Raw genomic sequence first — 8,562 nt, 5'->3', positions numbered from 1 at the left:
CAGACCTCAAACGGTTCTTTGGCAAGCCCACATACTGATTTTCACAGCTTCTCATTATTAAACCAGCATGTAGGCTGTTATCTAAGATTCCTACGTAGATATATCACTGTTCAAAATCAGTTACATTTAGATACTTAAAATAATTTCCCATGTCATCTTCACAGATCAAGTTTTATTTTCTGAATGACATTTCTAATCTACATGTAGTGCTTCTTTTCCATAGTATGTTAAGGTTGCAGAAGAAGCTGACCTCCAGTGTCTTGCATTGTCGCAAGAAAAAAGTGTAGTTGGATCCCAGTGACACCAATGAAATCTCTAATGCCAACAACAACAACAACAACAACAACAACAACAACAACAACAATAATAATAATAATAATAATAATAATAATAATAATAATAATAATGTTGTAAGGGACCTTGGAGGTCATCTAGTCCAACCCCCTGCTCAGGCAGGAAACCCTGTACCATTTCGGACAAATGGCTGTCCAGTCTCTTCTTAAAAACTTCCAGTGTTGGAGCATTCAACGCTTCTGGAGGCAGGTTGTTCCACTAGTTAATTGTTCTGCCAGGAAGTTTCTCCTTAGTTCTAGGTTGCTTCTCTCCTTGATTAGTTTCCATCTGTTGTTTCTTGTTCTGCCTTCAGGAGCTTTGGAGAATAGCTTGACTCCCTCTTCTTTGTGGCAGCCCCTGAGATATTGGAATACTGCTATCATGTACCCCCTCGTCCTTCTCTTCATTAAACTAGACATACCCAATTCCAGCAACCATTCCTTATATGTTTTAGCCTCCAGTCCCCTAATCATCTTTGTTGCTCTTCTCTGTACTCTTTCTAGAGTCTCAACATCTTTTTCACATTGTGGTGAGCAAAACTGGATGCAGTATTCCAAGTGTGGCCTTACTAAGGCATTGTAAAGTGGTATTAATACTTCACGTGATCTTGATTCTATCCCTCTGTTAATGCAGCCTAGCACTGTGTTGGCTTTTTTGGCAGCTGCAGCACACTGCTGGCTCATATTTAAGTGATTGTCCACAGAGGACTCCGAGATCCCTCTCACAGTTACTACTATTGAGCAAGGTACCCCCTATACTATACCTGTACATTTGGTTTTTCTTGCCTAAATGTAGAACCTTACTTTTTTCACCATTGAATTTCATTTTGTTAGATAGCACCCAGTGTTCAAGTCTGTCCAGATCCTCCTGTATCTTAAGCCTGTCTTCTGGAGTGTTGGCTATTCCTGCCAGCTTGGTGTCGTCTGCAAATTTGATGAGTTCCCCATCTATCCCCTCGTCCAAATTGCTGATGAAGATGTTGAAGAGCCCTGGGCCCAGAACAGAGCCCTGGAGCACCCCACTACACACTTCCCTCTATGTAGATGCGGTTCCATTGAGGACCACACGCTGAGTACGGCCGGTCAGCCAGCTACGAATCCATTTGGTGGTGATGCTGTCTAACCCACATTTTTCTATCTTATCAAGTAGTAGGTTGTGATGTACTTTATCAAATGCCTTACTGAAGTCCAAGTAAATTATATCCACAGCATTCCTCTGATCCACTAATTTTGTCACTTGGTCAAGGAACGCAATAAGATTTGTCTGGCATGATCTGTTTTTGACAAACCCATGTTGGCTTTTAGTAATGACTTTGTTTGCCTCTAGGTGTTCACTGATTCGTTGTTTGATTATCTTTTCCAGAATCTTCCCAGGTATTGAGGTCAGGTTGATAGGTCTGTAATTTCCTGGATCCATTCTTTTTCCTTTTTTGAAGATGGGAACTACATCAGCTCTTTAGGTCAGGAGACCATCAAGGGGTCACGAGGTCCTAGAAACTTTTTATATCAAGTCACCAAGACTCTAGTGTAGACGGTCAAGGAACTCTTGGAACCCCACATTAGGTAGACCAGGACCACTAAACTTGAGTAGATCCGACCTGTCCACGAGTGAATGGTATTTCTTGCCTATCTTAACTTGTGTTTCTATTCTGTTTTTATGGCACTATTTTTGATAGGTTGGTCTGTTTTTTCCCTTTGTTTTTTCCGTTTCTCTTGTAAGTATCATTTGACATATACAGGAAGCCTATGTTGTAGCACTTAGAGGTGTGTAAAACATTTTAATATTGAATAATTCCTTTCCAACTGCAGAATGGCCACTTCAGACTCTGTTCACGGTTGGAAGTATTGTGGTTCCAAAATGGGCTGTTCCAAGAAGTAATCAGAATGGATGGCTACTTCCCCTTTGCAATCAAAATGATCTGTTTGGAGTTTGGAAACCTACAAGCAAGGGGTCTAGGAGAATTGGCCATGGCCTCATTACTGCAGCCACTTCACCAGGGCCCCCCGCCTCAGCCGACCTATTCCAGATCATTCCGCCCCAGCCAGCCCTCGCAACCCTGCCACACCGCCACGTGTTCCATGCCCCGGATGTTGCTACACTACTGGCCCTCCCCCACCACTCAACCCCCACATCTCATCCCCTGCTGCATCACACCGGGCGATTCACTGTGGGACAAATCTCCCCGGTCATTTTTTCAGTGCTGTTGTAACTTTGAACAGTCACTAAATGAATGGTTGTAAGTCGAGGACTCCCTGTATGCTAATCAGGTCAACCATGTTTGCATTGCCTCCCCTCTAAAGCTCACAAAATCAAAAAAGCCAGCTTGGTATGGAGCTGGCATTGTCCTCCCTCCCTCCATGGGTTCTGGTTCCTTGGAAACTGCAAAAAAATTCTGCATGGTGGCTTCCGGTTCTGCACAGCTAGTACGCCAGCTGAGGGATCCAGACGATCCGATCCCTACGGCTGATTTCTCTCTGTTTGGGGACGCTAAATGGGCCCAAAGCCACCCCGGAGAGGTGGCAAGGAAGGAGGGAAGCCCCGCCGATCCTGGGGAGACGGTGGTCTATCCCGACATCTGGGGAAAGCCCTCCAAAAACCGACAGAAGAAAGGCTAGCATCATTCGTGAGTCTAGCCCAAGCTACATGCAGCTGAAGCCAAAAAGCACTAAACTAAGCCTGATTGTAAACAGCGTGACTGAACTGGGTAAGAATATTGATTTTCTCTCTTCTACCTGATTGATTTCCTGAGAAAAAAAAGAAAAAACCCAGAAGTAAAAATCCTCCGAAAGTGAGGGGTGGTGTCTTTGTTCCACCCTCCTCTAAATGGAAGCGGCGAATTAAGTTTACGGGGAAAGAAAATACAGAAAATTGAAAGATGGACTGGTGCTGACATCTAGTGGTGGATGAAAATAATGCTCTAAATATACAGCCCAGAAAGAAAAGCCTGTTGTCGTGACCTTCACGGTTTTGATTAAACAAAGAGCAGCCGTAACAAAAGAAAATGTGGACTATCTACAAAGTGAGAACTATAAAACTTAGGAAAAATTTACCTTCCTGGATTATTAATATTTTTTAAATTGCGACTTTAAAGTGATTGGCACAGAAAGGATTTTTGGTCATTATGGAGCATCAGAGATCTGCAGAAAGAATATACCAAGAAAAAATAAATACCAGGAGGAAATGTATGTTTTGTTACAACAAATGCAAATGATATTAACTTCAAACCATGAGGAAATTAAAAATGAATTTGAAAATTTAAATGAATGCATTCTCAATTTAACGTCACAACAATCAAATGATCAGAAAACAAAAAAAGATAGAGATCATGTAAAGCAAGCAACTGAATATAAGCTAGTGGAGACTCAAGTGGAGAAGGACTTACAAGAATCATTGAACATGGAAAAGATAACTCTAAGACCACAAAGTAAATTTGAGGATAAGGAAAAAGATTTTACAAAATGGATTGCTGAGCTGTTGGGAGTACCACAAGAAACGGGGAGACAAGGGATGATGAGAGAAATCTTCAATGAATATGAAGGGGCAAAATCTTTTTACAAAGACATGATGTTTGATTTGCCTACTATATCTACAACAACATTTACAAGATTATGGAAAGACTCTTTGATGCAACGGAATATATTGATTGGGAAAGATGCTTGGCAAAAGAAGAGGGCTAAAGTGAGAATTGAGGAATTAGATGATGGGTGTATCAGAGGGAATATTTAAAAATTAAACACTTGTTTGAATATGGTTGAAGAAATAGAAAGATTTTAGTTTAAGAGGAATGAACCCTCCAAGTAAGACAGTATTTTTTCTTTTCTTTTTTTCTTTTGTTTTTCGATATGAGAACTATAAAAATGTGTGGGATGATCAACATAAAGGAAATGTTTTAGATATTTAAATGTAATTGATTTTAAGAAAATTCCAATGGATAACTAAAAATGGGAAAAATGTTTTGAATCGAGTTAAAAGATTAGATGATTGGATTTATTAAATGGAACATTTAAAGATTAAACATAGGTTTAATTATGGGTAAAAAGAACAGAAAAAATTGGAAATAAGTGTATACTAGTTTAAGAGGGATATGTATTTTAAGTACTATATTATTTTCTTATTTTTTCTCCTTTTTTTCTCTTTTTTCTTTTTCTCTCTCACGTCTTTTCTTTTTCTATGTCTTTCTTTTGTGTCTTTTTCTTACTTATTTTTTAAGACATGATAATAGACTTAAATACTTTAAGGTAATTAACTCTGGGAAAATTTTAACCAGTAGAAAAATTTTGAATATTGTAGAGAAAATAAATTTAAATAAGAATTGTAAACAGGATTTATGATGAGGCAATCAAGATGACCAGATAGAAAAGAAGCATGATATTGATGTGATTATTATTGGTAGAAATTTTAGGGAAAAATATATTTAATTGTTACCTATCAAATTAATAAGAATTGCATTAATTTAAGGTTGCAAAGAGAATATTATTGGAAGAAGAGAAAATCAAGCAAAGCTATTACCGTATGTGGATTTTGGAATATAGAAACTAACTGTTAGTGATTACTTTGTAAATATAAACCCAGACAACACGCTGTTTACCAAATATCAAGGTGTTTATATTAAAAAAATCAATAAAATATATTTTTTTAAAAAATCTGCATGGTGTGGAGATTTCAATGAATGTGTAAATGGTGAGCATGGGCAGGAGGGCCAGCCAGTGCGCCCTGCCACCTGTGACCCATGGCCCTTGGGGGGGAGCAGCCCACCACACAGCCATGGGGTGGAGCGGCCTCCTGCTCTCTCTCCGCCCTGGCATTTGGTGAGTTATCTCATGTGGGGATAACGGCCAGGAAGATTGTCCCATGGGGAATTGCCCGGTGCAAGGCAGCGGAGGACGAGGGGTGGGGAGGGCCAGTGGCGGAGGGACAACCGGGATGTGGAGCATGTGGTGGTATGGTGGGGGCTGTGGTGGTTCCACCAGAGCAGGGGGGCAGTGAAGTGGCCGCAGCAGTGTGGCTGTGACCAATTCTCCGATTCTGACTAGCAAGATCCAAACAACTTGTTCCAATATTGGAACATGTTTGGTGATGTTGCAGTGATTTGTTCTGACTTCAAAATGGCTGTTTGGGGGTCAGGATATTTCAGGATTGAAATATTTTGTATGCCTCAAATAATGCCTGTTTATGTTAACAGCATTTTCTACAGTAATACTGTGGAGGAAATTTAAAAATAAAAATATATATGCTTTTAGTATTATCATGTAATCATATTTTATATTTTATAATTATCATTGTAACTCAGAGTGGATTTCAATTTGTGACTATTTTGGTGTCTAACAATTTTGGTGCCGAAACCCGGGACTCAACAGGATTTCGTTCGGGACTCCCTAACTTGGAGGATGATGTGGAAGGCATGCCCTGTCGAGTTCGACAGTCCAGCTTCGAACTCCAGGAGCGGTGGGTGCTGAACAAACTCTGGAGCCCTACGAACCTAAATAGAAGTTGCAAATAGAAACGAAGGGTGAGGGAACCAGGAATAGAGATTGCCGGCCTCAGGAAAAACCGGGTAACTTCATGCACAAACCTAGGTGAGTAAAATCTGGGGTGGCCAGATACAAAAAACCACCTAGGCAGTTGGGGGAGCACTGGGTAGGACTGTTTGAATCTGAGATCTGTGAGAGGAGTGCATTAGACGTCCCAAGTACCACAGGGGGTAGCAAGACGGAGTGGGAGCTGACCCTTCGGTATTTGCCATACCCTCATGAGAGGATTGGTGGAGAAAAAGGGGAAGCAGGAGCTTGGTGAAGCGAAAGGTGGTCTCATTAGGTTGGTAAGGATAAGATAACAGTACGGTAAACCAGTATGGGCAATTCTCGGAGTGTTCCCGAAAGGAAATGTGGAAAAAAAAATATAGAAAGAATCCTAGGTTGAGCATAGATACAGGGAGTCCTTTAGGACTCCTACTAAGTAATTGGGGTAAGTTGCCTTATAATAAGATAATTGATAGATTAAATTTGACTAAAGATGTGGTGAATTTGTGTTGCTTTGTTTGGTGGGAGGAATTGGAACCTGGCCCCAACAACAGCCAGAGAAGGAGGAAAGTGTATGTTCAGAGGGATACAGAGAAAGTAAGGAAGAAAAGTAAGATGATGGTAGCAACAGTACAGCAAGTGATGAAGCAGGAAAAACCTCCTAGAAGAGAGTTTGGGGATAAGCAGAGTCCCTTTGAGACAAAATATAGGAGGGATGAAAGGAACCAGTATGTTAATGGGAGTAGAGGAAGGGGATTTGGAGGATTTCGAGGTGGATACCAGAATAGGGAGAGAACGTGCTTTGGATGTGGAATGAAGGGCCACTTTTAAAAAAGATTGCCCTAAACGCGAGAGAGAGCAGCAAGTTTACTCAGTGTGGGAAGAAGAGGATAGTTTTTACTAGGGGAGGGAAAGGAGCTCATTGGCTTTTGAACAGCTCCTTGAAATTATAATAATAGTTATTGATTTGTCAAGAGAAAGTATGAAATGTAATATCTGTATGTGAAAGTGTTTATACAAGCAGTTTGAATGGAAATGAATGTGTGGATATGCTGATCCTCTCTCTCTCTCTCTCTCTCTCTCTCTCTCTCTCTCTCTCTCTCTCTCTCTCTCTCTCTCTCTCTCTCTCTCTCTCTCTCTCTCTCTGTGTGTGTGTGTGTGTGTGTGTGTGAGTGAGTGAGTTTCTCCCCCATCCCAGACTGTGAAAGAAACAGTAAACTGCAGATTTGTTGTTGTTGCTGTAAAAGTGAAATGGAAATGCATGTGGTGAAATTTTTGTGTAATTTCCTCTTCTTTTCCTGTCTCTTTGTTTTTCACTGGCTGTGTTGCTTTAAGAGCGAGAGGGACAGAAAAGAAAAAGGGGGGGGGGGGTGTTTTCTGATCTTTTTAACTTTTTTTTCTGCTCAGAATTCTGGTTTGAGGAAGGTGGGGTGGATGTGAAATTTAATACCCATTCTTATAAATATGAGAAGAACTTGAATACACCTATACTGTTGTTGTTTTATTTTTTTTATGTTTTTATGTCTGTGTGCAGGACACACTGATAAAAACATAATATCTAAGAGAATTGAAGGAATTGTAATTCAACCCTTGTTTAAAACGAAGGAGTTGAGAAAAATTTTGGGATTATAAATGAGCTATGTTGTTTTGAATAAAGATTTGTATGCAAACAAACTCAAGCAGAGTTTGGTGAGCGCTCCTTTGTTGACTCTTTACTAAGCAAGAAGATACAATGTTATGATCCATCAATGCCAACATATTTAAATTTTAGTATATATGTAGGTCTAGCTAAAACAGGAGCGAGACAGAGACCTGAAAGTGAAGGAAGATTAATATATGTTAATTCCACAAAAATATTAGAAAAAGGGACAGAAAAGGCTTTAATACGGTTTGATGCCTGTACAATATTAGTAAGTTATGGATTTGGGATAGATGGTACAGGATTAGATCCATCAACTTATATTACTATAAAGAAAGAAAAGATATATGCAGGGGAAGTTAAAACAATAGGATGGTCAGTTTATAATACTTTAAGACAATTGGAAAAGGAAATAGATATTAGTGAGAAAGCAAGTAACTTGTTTATGGATATGGCCGAGGATATAGCCAAAACCTTGACCGTTAAAAATTGTTTTCTATGTGGAGGAACTAATATGGGACAACAGTGGCCTTGGGAAGCATTAGAAGCAGACCCAGTGATCTTCAACAACATGACTAAGCAAGGAAATATTACGGGGCGATCTGGAAATAACCAACAGATTATATGGACCCTAAGTACTAATCTAGTAGGAAGAAACTGTTTTAAGAGAAATGGAACTAAAAAGGTAGGAGATTTGATATGTTTGCGATATTGGGATGGTAAATATAAACAATGGACAAGTGTAGAGAATCAAAGTGCACCAGAAAAGTTTAATTTCACTGGATGGGGAACTTATTTAAATAAAACAGATAACAGCAAATGGATAGCCCCAAAGAATATGTATTGGATTTGTGGGAACCAAGCCTATGAACGTTTGCCTGGTAACTGGGGTGGATCATGTGTTTTAGGATGGATTAAACCATCTTTCTTTTTATTACCCCTAAGAACTAAACAGACACTGGGAATCCCTATTTATGATCATTTAGATCGCTATAAAAGATCTATTGATTCAGATATTCCATGTAATGTTGAAACAATGAGAGGAAATGAGTGGACACCAGAAAAGATCGT

The 8,562-nt window shown here is 39.7% G+C and overlaps 1 pseudogene; it reads left to right on the top strand.

Moving 5' to 3' along the window:
* Window positions 1–224: 224 nt before the first annotated feature.
* Window positions 225–8,562, top strand: part of LOC107297209 — a 29,685-nt pseudogene continuing 21,347 nt past the window's right edge.

The sequence above is a fragment of the Protobothrops mucrosquamatus genome, unplaced genomic scaffold (assembly GCF_001527695.2).
Source record: "Protobothrops mucrosquamatus isolate PMUCROS unplaced genomic scaffold, P.Mucros_1.0 scaffold3182, whole genome shotgun sequence".
NCBI lineage: Eukaryota > Metazoa > Chordata > Lepidosauria > Squamata > Viperidae > Protobothrops > Protobothrops mucrosquamatus.
This window is presented reverse-complemented; position numbering and strand designations above follow the sequence as displayed.